Here is a 13826-nt window from a genome sequence, read left to right on the forward strand (position 1 = left end):
TAGCTTCTTTTGGAAGCTCCACATGACCTCCAGAGATCCAAGATGGCTTCTCAAAACATCCACACATGATCTTGGAAAGATATCCCACATGGCTTCCAAAGGAGGTCCCAAATACAGGCTGTCAAGCTCGTCTAGGCTCACTCAAATGGAGTTCCTCTATTACTCTTTTCCAAATGGGTCCTTAGGAAACAATCACTTGAAGAGCTGAAACACTCACCTAGAGTGGGTTTTCCAGGGCTCCAATTCCCAATGCTATGCAGGTGGATTACTTCATTGGGACATCCAAAAATTATGACCTCTAAAGAATAAGACAATCTATCAAGGCATATTTAAGATAAAAATATTTACACTAGAATGGGTCCTGTGACTACCTTGTCTTGGGCTGGATACCCAGAGCCAAGTGCAGCCTGGACCAGTACGGTATCACCAAATGTGACATCAAAACTGTTATGACATGATATTGTGACATCATATTGCCATTGTGATATCACTGTCTCATTGTGTTTTCACAAACCTATTATGACCTTATAACATTTTAAAAATTCATGGGCTTAGGAAATTCAATCTCCTTGGCAAACTTGTAACCTCATTCTGAAGTGGTAACAACTGGAATTGGACATGTTATTGTGATATTACAAACTCTTTGTGACATATCAAACCCATCATGGCACCATCACCACTGTAACATACCAATCCATTTGTAACATTACATTGCCATTGTGACAACATGATCACATTGTGACATCCCAATCCTTTTTATGACACCTTAGTAACTTTGAAAATACGCATGGCCTTTGTAACATCACCGTACTTTGAAGCACCCATATCCTTATTGTGAATGAAGGAAAATTTGGATTTGATATGCCATTGTATCATAAACACTTTGTGATATCTTCTCCTCTGTGACATCTTATTATCCTTATGAAATCATCAGCTCCTGTGACATCACAAAAGGACAATGACATCATAGCATTATGACATCACATTGGCATTGTGCTATCAGAGACACATTGTGAATACCTATTCTGTGATTTCCTTCTATTTCAAATGTGGCATGCCAGTTGACACCAGAAACCCATTATCACTTCATAACCATTGTGACACCAAAATCCCTTTGTGACATAACATCGTTATTGTGATATCATAATTGTTAAATAATAATCCTGTCCTGTCTTCATATCTTTTGTGATTTGTTGCCATTGTGATATCTTAGGCATTTTGTGAGCTCATAATCTGTTTGTGAACAAGTAATATTTCAGGTATGACATGTGATGTCAGAAATCCACTGTGACATCATGACTATTATAACACCACACTGCCATCTGTCATGATCATCATTTCACATTGCTACATCACAAACCTGTTAGGACATCATAAAATTTGTGACAATATATCCCTTTGGAAATGTCACAGTCTCTTTATGAACTCATATACTCATTGTGAATTAATGACAATAGAGATGTAGATTGCTATTTTTACATCGTGAACCCATTGTGAGATCACAAATGTATTGTGACATCATTAATACTAAGGCCTCACAATATAACTAAAACACAAAATATTAGGATACAATTCTGTAACATCAGGTTGTTATTCTGATATTACAGTCCCTCCCTGTTTTCAAAAACAGTATGACTTCATAACTTTTTAGAAAATTCATGGTCTTTGGGACTTCAAGCTCCTTCTTTGAACTTGTACTCTCATTATGAACTATTAGAAAGTGAAATGGGACATGTTATGATATTACAAACATGTTGTGACAGCACAAACTAATTGTGACCCTATCATCACTGTGCCATCACATTCCCATTGTGACTATATGATTATATTGTGACCTCCTAAACCTATTATGACCTTTTCAGTACTTTAAAAAAACATGTCCTTTCTGACATCACATTCCCTTTGTGTACTCATATCCTCATTGAATACTGGCAATTGAGATCAGACATGCCATTCATTGTAACATCACAAACTTTTGTGCTATCATCAACACTGTGACATCACATTATTGTGATGACACAATCAGCTCACTATCACACCACAAAAAATGACATTACATTGTTATGACATTACATAATTCACGTAATGGCATAGACATTGTAAATACCTATTCTGTGATTTCGTTTTTTTTTTAATATGGCATGTGTGCAGATACCAGAAATCAATTGTGAACTCATCACTTTTATGCTGTCATAGTCCCTTTTGATACCAATATCCACATTGTGAACAATTGATCATTGATATCACAGATGATATTGCAACATCACCAACCTTTTGTGACATCATCCCCCAGTGTGACATCATATTGGAATTGTGACCCCATCAGCTCATTGTGACATCACAAAACAGCAATGATATCATAGCATTATGATGTCACATTGAGATTGTGATGTCATATGCTCATTATGAATGGATATTCTATGATTTCATCCTATTTCAAATGTTGCATGTGGGTTAATATCAGACCCCGTTTGTAACCTCATAAATATTTTGACATCATAATTCCTGTGGAATATCAATCACAATGCTATTGTAATGTCACTAACTCACGCTGACATCATAAGCCTTTCCTGTCCTTGTAACTTTTGAACAAACTGTAATTAACATATGATAGTCCCTTTGTGAACTCATAACCTGTTCCTACATGTCAGGTATGATATCAGAAATCCACTGTGACATAATGATAATGACACAATTGTACAGTGATATAACAATGCCAAAGTATCACCAAATCATATTCTAATAATGTTTGTTGTCAAAAATTAGTTGGTAATTCCATAATATTGTGTGGCCACAATGGGTTCGTGATGTCACAATGGCATGTAGTATTGTAGTATCTCAATTTTCATTACCAAAGAGTATTTCATTTCACAGTGGAACTATGATGACTCCCAAGTCATGTGTTGCATAAATGTGATGAAATATGAGTAGGTTTTGATATCACATTGTGACACATTGATCATGATATCTGGCGGTGTGATGTCAGAAAATTATGATATCACAGAGGATTTATGTTATCACATATCAGAAATATTATTAGTTCAAAAACATGTTATGATCTCACAAAGGGCCAAACATATAACAATGGCAGCATGTCACAAAAAATATGAGGACAGGACAGATTTGAGGGTTGGTGATACCACAATGGTGATATTATGTCACAAAGGGATTTTGATGTCACACTGTTTATTTGGTCCCCATGGGTTTCTGATATCAATCCACATGCCACATATGAAATAGTATTAAATCACAGAATAGTCAATCACAATTTCAATGCTATGACACTATCATAGCTTAGTAATATCACAATAATCTGAAGGTGTAATATCACAATGTGATGCCATAGTGGTGATAAGATCAAAAAGGTCCTGTGATGATAGAATGGAATGTCTGATCTCAATTGTCACTAATTGACAATGAGGATATGGATACACAAAGGGACTATGATGTCACAAAGGCCATGTGTTTATTCAAAGGTGATGAGATCATATTGTTTGGGATATCCAAAAGTGATCCTGATTTCACAATGGCAATGTCATGTCAAAATGGGTTTGTGACAATGCATTTTTGATGTCTCTAAAAGTTTGTAATACAACAATGGTGTGTTCCATTTCAATTGCTCTTTGTTCCCAACGAGGATAAGAGTTCACAGAAGGAGCTTGAATTCCCAAAGTTCATAAATTTTCTCAAAGGTATGAGTCCTAATAGCATAATGGGATGGTATTATCACAATTGCAATATGATGTCACAATATTGTCATAATAACGTATTGATGTCACAAGTTGTTCGTGATGTCATAGTGGGCATGAATTCACAATACATTCGTGATGTCACAATGGGTTTGTGAAGTCAAACTTGCATGTCATGTCTCAATTTTCATTAATACACGAGGTGTTTTTGATTTCACACAAAGACTGTGATATGGCAAAGTGTATGTGTTGTCACTAGTGTGATGAAGTTCTAACAGATTTGTGATGTCACTATGTGACATACATCTAACAGTGTAATATCATAATAGTTAAGATGTCACAGTGGATTTCTGCTATCGCATATCATATCTAAAACATGAGGTTGGAAAGAGATTCTGAGCTCACACAGTGCCTAAGGTATCACAAAAGCAGCATGTCTCAAATATTATATCAGGACTAGTTTGTGATGTTACAGTGGATTAGTAATATTACAACAGCAATGTGAAATCACAAAGGGATTGTGATGTCATAATGGTTATGAGTTCACAATGGGTTTCTGATAACACATATGCCACATTTGAAATAGAATTAAATCACAGAATATGCATTCACAATGAGTCTATATGGTATCAATGAAAATGTGATGTCAAAATGCTATGATATCATAGTTTGGTGATATCCCAAATAGCTGATGGTGTCATTACGAACATGGCAAAGTGATGTCATAAATGTTATGAGGTCATATCGTGTGTCATGTGTCATGATATCATGTGTCACATTTGAAATAGAATGAATTTACACAATAGGCATTCATGAAATACCTATGAGTTCAGAATGACAATGTGACATCATAATGCTATGATGCCATTGTAGTTTTGGGCTGTCACAATGAGCTGATGATGTCCTAACACCAATGTGATGTCACACTGGTGATGAGAAATTTTGAAGATGAAAACATGTTAGGACCTCATATAAGGCTTATGATATCACAATGATAGCATTGCACAAACTTTTTGAGCACAGGACAGGATTGTGATATAACAGTGTGTTTAATGGTGTAACATACCAATGTGATGTCACAATGGTTAGGAGGTCACATGTGTTTTGGATAACAACTCATATGTCACATTTGATATATAATTAAATGACAGAATAAGCATTCACAATGTGTCTATTTCATGAAATTGCCAATGTGGTGTCATAATGCAATGATGTCATTGTAGTATGGTGATATCACAATGAGCCAGTGATTTCATGATGACAATGTGATGTCACAATAGTTGAATTGTCCCAAAGTGTTTGTGATTTCTCAATGGCAAGTCAGATCTCAATTATTACTTCACTATGAAGGCTGTGATGTGACAAAGGCTATGTGATTAATCAAAGGATCTAAGAGATAATAAAACGTTTGAGCTTATAGAATGTGATCATGATGTCACAAAATCATTGTAATGTTAAAAAAAGCTTTGGGATATCACAGTGGTGCTGATATCACATGATATAGTTATGTCACAACACATATCTAATATCACAAACACAATGTTCAAATTCAATTGCTACTAGTAATCAATGAGGATAGGTGTTCACAGAAGCTTGAAGCCCCACATGCCATGAATTTTTTAAAATATGATGAGGTCATAATATTTTTTATAAAATGACAATGGAACAATTAAATACAATGGTGATATGATGTGACAGTTATGTAATATGACATATTATGAAAATGATATGTAATAATACAGTTTTGATGTCACAATTGGTTCATAATGCCATGATGGCTATCATGTCACATCACAAATATTTGCAATGTGACTAGGGACATATAATGGGTTTCTGATACCAATATCAACATGTCACATTTGAAATAGAATGAAATTACAAAACAGGCATTCACAATGTATCTATGACTTCACAATGAACATGTGATGTCATAATGCTTTGACACTATGATGATATGGTGCATTTTGTAATGTAATGTCACTGAGGGTTTTGATGTCATAGTGATGAGGTCACAATGAGTTTGTCATCTCATAACAAGTTTGTAATATCACAATGACAAGAACACTCTAAATTCCTACTTGTTCACAATGAGGATACTAGTTCATAAAGGGAACTTAAAGTCCAAAAGTCCATGAATTTTCTAAAAAGTTTCGAGGTCATAGTAGTGTTGTAAAAACACAATACTGTATTGATATCACAATGGAAATGTGATGTCACAATATTATGTCATAATATTGCTTAAATGTCACAACTGGTGGGTGATGCCATAATGGTGATGTTGTCACAATAGGTTTTTGATTTCACAATGTGTGGTGATGTCAAAATGCCATGCTGTATCTTGTTATTAATTCCCAATAAGTATATGACTTCACAAATGAAATGTGATGAATACAAAAGCATTTTTGTCACAATTCTTTTGAAGTCCTACTAGTTTTTTGATGTCACCATTTGAAATAATGATCATGGTTTCTGGCAGTGTGATATCACAGTGGTCATGTCACAGTGAATTTCTGATATCATATGTCATACCAGAAAGATTATGAGGTAAAAGAAGTTTATGAGCTCACAATGGCCCTAATATATCTCAATGGCAATATGTCAGAAATGTTATGACGAACATTTTGAGATATCACAGTGGGTAAGTGATATCACAATGGCAATGTGTATTCCAAGAGAGATTTTGATGACAAAATATTTGTGAGGTGACAATGAGGGTCTGTTATCAATCCTCATGCCACATTTGAAATTGAATGAAATCATAGAATAGGCATTCACAAAGTGTCTGTGACGTCACAGTGACAATGTGATGTAATGATGCTATGGTGTCATTGTATTTTGGTGATGTCACAATGAGCTGATGTGGTCATAATGACAATGTGATATCACACTGATGATGTCACAAAGTATTTGGGATGTTACAAGGGCATGTCTGATCTCAATTGTTATTTTTCATCATGAGGATATGGGTACACAAAGGGATTGTGATGTCACAAAGATTCTACGTGGTCATAATAGGTTTGGGGCTTCACAATGTGATCATATTGTCACAAAATCAATGTGATATCACAATTGGTTTGTTATTTCCAAGTAGCAATATGGTCACAATGGGTTATTGATTACATGAGGATCCTGTAATAACCAGCAGGTCCCAAGTAATCCTTGGGCCCCAATAATTTTGTGTCCTTGTGGACCTGCCTTCCAGTGAGAGCCAGGCATGCACTCAAAGGGGGAGAGGCATGCTGCTGGATTGGGTGAGGTATCAAGCCCCACATGCTGTGCTGTCAAGAAGTGATTGGGCAGTGTGTAGTTTGGTTATAGATGGTTGAAAACTGCTGGCAGGAAACCCTTTGGATTGGGGGAGTGGTAGAGTAAGTATCTAGGCCCCATGTTCAGAGTAACAGAAAGGGAAAGGGAGGAAAGACCTGGAAGCAATTGGTGAAAGAGCAGGAGGGGAAAGACTTGGGAGGAGAGAATTTTAGGGATAGCAGGAGGGGAAGGACAGCAACTGGCCTCTGGAGGTGATCTGTGGCTTCCTTAAGTGTCCACTTAGGACCTCCTCTGAGGACTTCTTGGACACCTTTTAGAGGACATCTGGGACCTATTGTGGAGGTCATATGGGTCCTCCTGTAGAGGTCATCTAGAGCCTCATTGAGAGACCATTTAGGACTTCCTCCAGAGGTAATCTGGGGAATTCACTAAGAAGATATCAGGGACTCTTTGAGAGGTCATCTTGGGCCTCCTTTGAGGACATCTGCGACCTCCTCCGGAGGTCATCTATGTCTCCTCTGAAAGTCATCTAGGGCTTCCTTGAGAAGTCATCAGGGTCCTCCTTTGGAGAACATCTAGGGCACCCTCACAAAGCTTCTGGGACATCCTCAGGAGGTAATTTGCTGCTTTCTCAAGAGAGTATATGAGACTTACTCGAGAGTCCATTGGGACCTCACCTGGAGGTCAACAGTGGCCTCCATAAGAGGCCATTTGTGACCCTTAATGAGATCATATGGCGCCTCATCATGAGGCCATCTGAGAACTCCTTTTGAGGCCATCTTGAGCTACCTATGTAAGCAGTCTGGGGTGTCCTCTGGAGGTCAACTCGGGCTTCCTTTAGAAACCATTTGGAACCTCTTCTGGAGGTAATCTGGCCTACCTGGAGAAAAAATTTGTGTCTTTCTCAAGAGGGTCATTAGGGACTTCAACAGGTTTCTGGAAAGTCCTCCAGAGGTCATCTGGGGCCAGCTTGGAAGCCATCAGAGACCTCATCTGGAGATCATCAGGGGCTTCCTCAAGAGGCCATCTCTGGCCTCCGTTGGAGATCATCTAGGGTTTCCTCCTCGTGAGTTAATCTTTACATCCTCTGGAGGTCATCTGGGGCTTCGTTGGGAAATCATCTGGGGCCTCTTTGAGAGGTCATTTGGGCATCCTCCATAGGTCTTCTAGGACATCCTTAAGATGTCATCTTTGAGAGATGTGGCACATGTGAGTTAAGTGTCTGTAGCTATCGATCTGTGTGTGTTTGCTCATAGCTCTATATCCTGTATGTCCAAAGGTTCTAACTAAAAAATATTTTCCCTTGTGTCATAGGATCCCACAGAGGTAGACCACTGGAGTACTCTCCCTCATATTCTGTGCCACCAACACCTCTGATGTTCAGAACCCACCATAACAGAAGTTGTACCAACATCCTCAGGTAGTTCAAGGTGGTAAGGTTGTCCCCTTATTACCCTTGAAACATGCACATGGGGGAGATGGTGGTTCAGCCCTCTTTCTAATATATGCTTCCTTTACAACTAGTGATCTGTGTGGTTGTAAAGAGAAAAATGCACCCTTTTCTGAAAAATTCCAAGTTCATCTCCTTATTAGAGACATTTTTCACACACCAGTCTAGCTGAGATGACTGTCAGCAAGTTTTATAGGTGCTTTTCACCTGGGAGGAAATGGAATGAACCTGGCACAGTGATTTGAAGTTGGTCCTTGGGCCAGATGGTCCCGCGATTGTTGACCCAGTCCATTTAGAGCAAGTCATTTCCCAGATTAAACCAAGCTGGGACTACAATATTGATTGAGGAAAGGAGGTACTTCCCAAGTATCACCAGACTCTGTTTGCAGGGATCCAGGCAGAGACGAGGAAGCAAGCTTATTGATCTAAGTTGAGCAGTACTGTACAACTCCCCAATTAATTCCCTGATACTTTTCTGGAACAGCTCCTGGAGGCCTATAGGACCGATAGCATATAGATCCTGTTGCCTCAAAGAATGGAAGAGCCCTAAATATGGCCTTCATTACCCAGCTGGCACCCAGGCAGTAGAAGGAAGCTTCAAAATTCGCTTTTGAGGAAAATAAGAGTGGGTATCTGTTGCCCAGAGAGTGTTTGATAACACAGACACCCTCGAAGAAAACCAGTCTAAGAAGGGGATAGGGATCCAGAAACCCGTGGCAAAGACAGTATAATTCATATGCAAATGGCAGTAGGGAACCTCTAGGATTAGATCAGTGTGATTATTACAAGAAAAATGGGTAAAGGAATCTCTAAGGAGGACAAAGAGACAATGACAGGCTAAGTAAGCATGTTAGCTTATTGGATACTGTGTTCATATCTCTGGAAAAACATGAGGAGCTTTGGGGTCTGAATTCCACCTGTATTGAACTAAAAATTTAGCTCTGAACTTCACAACAAATGAGGCAAAGAAAAAATTACACATTTCTGTCTGAAACAGGATTTAAAAAGATTGAATCTCCAATACCTACCACTCAAAACACAGAGGTTAAAAACACATTGACCAGCATGCTAGAGTAAATCAAGATTTATGGAATGTGAAAAAAATGTTTTAAGACATAAATCAGGAAGTTGTGAGAGTCAAAAGTGAGAACAAAATTCTCAAAATGAACCCGGAAAACATTCAAATTAATTCCAAGTACATCAACCTCGGTGAGCATTAGGCAAAGATGGGGACCAAAGGTCAGAGGCTCTAGGAGGAATAGGATGTCACTACTACTGTCACCATGGTTTTGTGATATCAAAATACATTGGGATTGGGGGGGTAGGGGGAGGCTGGGAAGGGATGTGAAAGGTAAACAAAGGAGGAGGCTGCAATGCTTGGTAAGAAATGTACGCATTATCCTGCCCATGTAATTATAACTCCTCTGTACAGTATGTTCACAAATAAAATTAAATTAAATTAAAAAAATAAAAGGACCACTGCATCAAAGAAAAAAAAATACATGCCACATATGAAATAGAATGAAATCACAGAATAAGAATTCACAATGTGTATATGAGGTCACATTGACATTGTGATGTCCTAATGAAATATCATTTTTGTCACTTCACAATGAGCTGATGGTGTCATAAGTACATTGTGATGTCACAATGATGATGTCACAAAGGGTTTGTGATGTTACAATGGCATGTGTGAACTCAATTATCATTAAAACAAGGATATGGTACACAAATAACTTTGATCTCACAAAGATCATGTGTTTCTTCAGAGCAACTCAGAAGTCCTAATAGTTTTTGGAAGTCACAACATGATCATGATGTCACAGTGGCAATGTGATGTTAAAATTAGTTGGTGATGGCGATGCGAAGGTGGCTCAGTGGTAGAGTGCTTGCCTTGCATGCATGAGGCCCTTGGTTCGATTCCCCAGCACCCCATAAACAAAAAAAAAGCTGGAAGTGGTGCTGTGGCTCAAGTGGTAGCGTGCTAGCCTCGAGCTGAAGAGCTAAAGGACAGCACCCAGGCCCACAGTTCAGGCCCCATGGCCGGACTACCCCCAAAAAATTAGTTGCTGATGCCATAGTGGTGATGTGGTTAAAATATGTTTGTGATATCATAGTGTGTTAGCAACGTCAGAGCAAGTTTGTAATATCATAATGACATGTCTAATTTCAATTGCTACTAATTTTAAATGAGGATATGAGTTCACAGGTGATGGAAGTCCCAAAGTGCATCAATTGTCTAACATGTCATGAGATCTTACTAGGTTTCTGAAAACATGACGGGACAGTGATATAAAATGTTAGTATGATCATGAAACCACATTGGCCATTTTATGTCACAATGCATTGATAATGTCACAATGGTGATGAGTTTATTTACATGGGATGATACAGTCACAATGGGTTCGTGATGTCACAATGAGTTTGTAATATCACAATGACCTGTCCAGTTTGGATTCCTACTAATTTACAATGAGGTTACAAGTTCAAAAAGGAGTTGAAATTTCCAAATCCCATGAATTTTCTAAAATATTAGGTGTTTATAATTTTTTGTGAAAACACAATGGAAATGAGATATCACAATGGCAGTGAATTGTTAGAATATCAGGTCATAAAAAGCTTTTGGTATCAAAATTAGTTGGTAATGCCATAAGGATGAAGAGGTCACAATAGATTAGTAATGTCACAATGCATTGGTGATCTCACAATGGCATGCCAGATCTCTACTGTCATTAATTTATAAGGAGTATATGAGTTCACAAAGGGACTTTGATGTCTCTAAAGCCATGTGTTGCTTCATCATGAGTGTGATGAAGTCCTAACAGGTGTGTAATGTCACAATGTGTCAGAAAAGAGTGAGTGAGGTGTCAGAAAAGCCATGTGTTTTTTCAAAGGTGCTAAGACAGCAGAATAGGTTGGGTTGTCACCATGTGATCATGCTGTCAAAATGGCAATATGTTGTCATAGTGGTTTTGTGGTGTCACAGTTGTGATTTGGTAACAATGGGTTTGTGATGTTACAAGTTTATAATATCATACTCATATTTCCTATCTCAGTTGTTACTTGTTCACGAGGATGCAAGTTCACAGAAGTAGCTTCAAGTCCTAGTACATGAATTTCCTAAGCTGTTATGAGATAATTCTAGTTTTATGAAAACATAATGTGACAGTGATATCACAATAGCAATATGATGTCACGATATTATATAATAATGTTTTTATGTCACAATTAGGTGGTGATACCATACTGGTAATGAAGTCATAATAGGTATATGATTTCACGATCGGTGTGTGATGTTACAATGGCATTCCAGGTTTAAATTGTCACTAATTAACAATAAGTATATGAGTTCACACAAGGACTGTGATGTCTATGAAGGAATGTCTTGTCAGAAATGTGAAGAAATCCTAACAGATTTATGATGTCACAATGTGAAACAATTGTCATGACATCTAGAAGTAAAATCACAGTACATTTCTGATATCACATGTAGTACTTGAAATGTTCTGAGGTAGAAAACTGTCTCACAAAAGGCCTAAGATATCACAATGGCAGCATGTTACATAATTTGTGAGTAGAGGGCAGGTTTGTGATATAGAATCAACCCAGATGCCCTTCAGTAGATGAATGCATCAAGAAAATGTGGTATATATTTACAATAGAATTCTATGCCCCATCAGACATAATGAAATCACCCCCTTTGTTAGAAAATGGAAAGATGTCACAATTTGTTGGTGATGCCATATTAGTGTTGAAATCCCAATAGGTGTGTGATGTCACAATAGTTTTGTGGTGTAACAATGACATGCTACATCTCAATAGTCATTAACTCACAATGAGTATATGAGTTCACAAAGGTCTGTGAAGCCTAGAAAGGCATGTGCTGTCACAATTGTTTGAAGTCCTAAGATATCAGGCCTGTGATGTCACCTTTGGTTAGTTATATCACAATGGCAAAGTGATGTCATGAAGAAAGTGTGGTCACCATCAGTTTGTAATATCAAACTACCTGCCATTTTGAAATAACATGAAATCACAGAATAGGAATTATCAATGTGATTGTGATTTCTCAAAGATAATGTGATGTCATAGTAGTTTTATGATGTCACAATGAGCTGTTTCATACTGAAACAAGTACATTGTGACATGACATTCCATTGTATCATCAGAATCATATTGTGACATCCCAAACCTATTATGTCTTCTTAGCACCTTTAAAAAAGCATATGGTTTTTTGACATCACACTATATTTGTGTGCCAATATTTTTTTATTGTGAAAATACTGTAGAGAGGGGTTACAATTACATGGGCAAGATAGTGAGTATGTGTGCCAATATTTTGAATAACAATTATATGCATGCCACTGTAACATCACAACCACTTTGTGACATCATCACCACCGTGACATCACACTGTCATTATGACACCATCAGCTCATTGTGGTTTCACAAACCACAAAGACAGTGTAGCATTATGGCTTCACATTGTCATTGGAATGTCATAGACACATTGTGAATTCCTATTATGTAATTCATTCTATTTCAAATGTGGCATATGTGTTATCAAAAACCTATTGTGACCTCATTACTATTCATCACCAGTGAAACATCACTTTGTGGCATCAAAATATTATTATGGTATGATATTGGAAATCCCATTTGTGTTTTGATATCACTGTCCCATTTTCTCAAATCTATTATGACCTCATAACATATTAGAAAATTCATGGCCTTTGGGACTTCCAGGTCCTTCTGTGAACTCATAGCCTCAGTGTGAACTATTAGCCATTGTTTTTATACATGTGATTGTGATATTACAAACTCCTTCTCACATTATTGGCACATTGTGAAAGCGTGTTACATTGTGACATCACAATCATTTTGGAACATCCCAAAGCACTTATGATCTCTTAGGTTCTTTGAAAAAACACACGATCTTTTTACATCATAGTCCCTTTCTGTACACATATCCTCATTGTAATGTAATGCAATGGAAATCAGAGATGCCATTGTAACACCACCAGCCCTTTGTCACATCATCACCAGTGTGATGTCATATTGACCTTCTGACATGATCAGCTAATTGTGACATTATAAAAAGAGAATATCATAGCATTATGACATCACATGGCCATTGTGACATCTTAGTCACATTGTGAATACCTATTCAATGATTTATTTCTATTTGAATTGTGTCATGTTTGTAAACAATTGGGTAAATGCCCAAAAGTGGGATTGCTGGGTCATAGTGGAGCTCTATGTGAAGCCTTTTGAGGATCCTCCATACTGCTTTCCAAAATGGTAGAACAAGTTTACATTCCCACCAACAATGAAGTAAGGTTCCCTTCTGTCCACATCCCCTCCAGCATCTGTTGTTGTTAGAGTTCTTGATTTTTGCCATTCTAACTGGAGTGAGGTAC

The sequence above is a fragment of the Dipodomys merriami genome, unplaced genomic scaffold (assembly GCF_024711535.1).
Source record: "Dipodomys merriami isolate MVZ:Mamm:240054 unplaced genomic scaffold, mDipMer1.0.p SCAF_18, whole genome shotgun sequence".
Lineage (NCBI taxonomy): Eukaryota > Metazoa > Chordata > Mammalia > Rodentia > Heteromyidae > Dipodomys > Dipodomys merriami.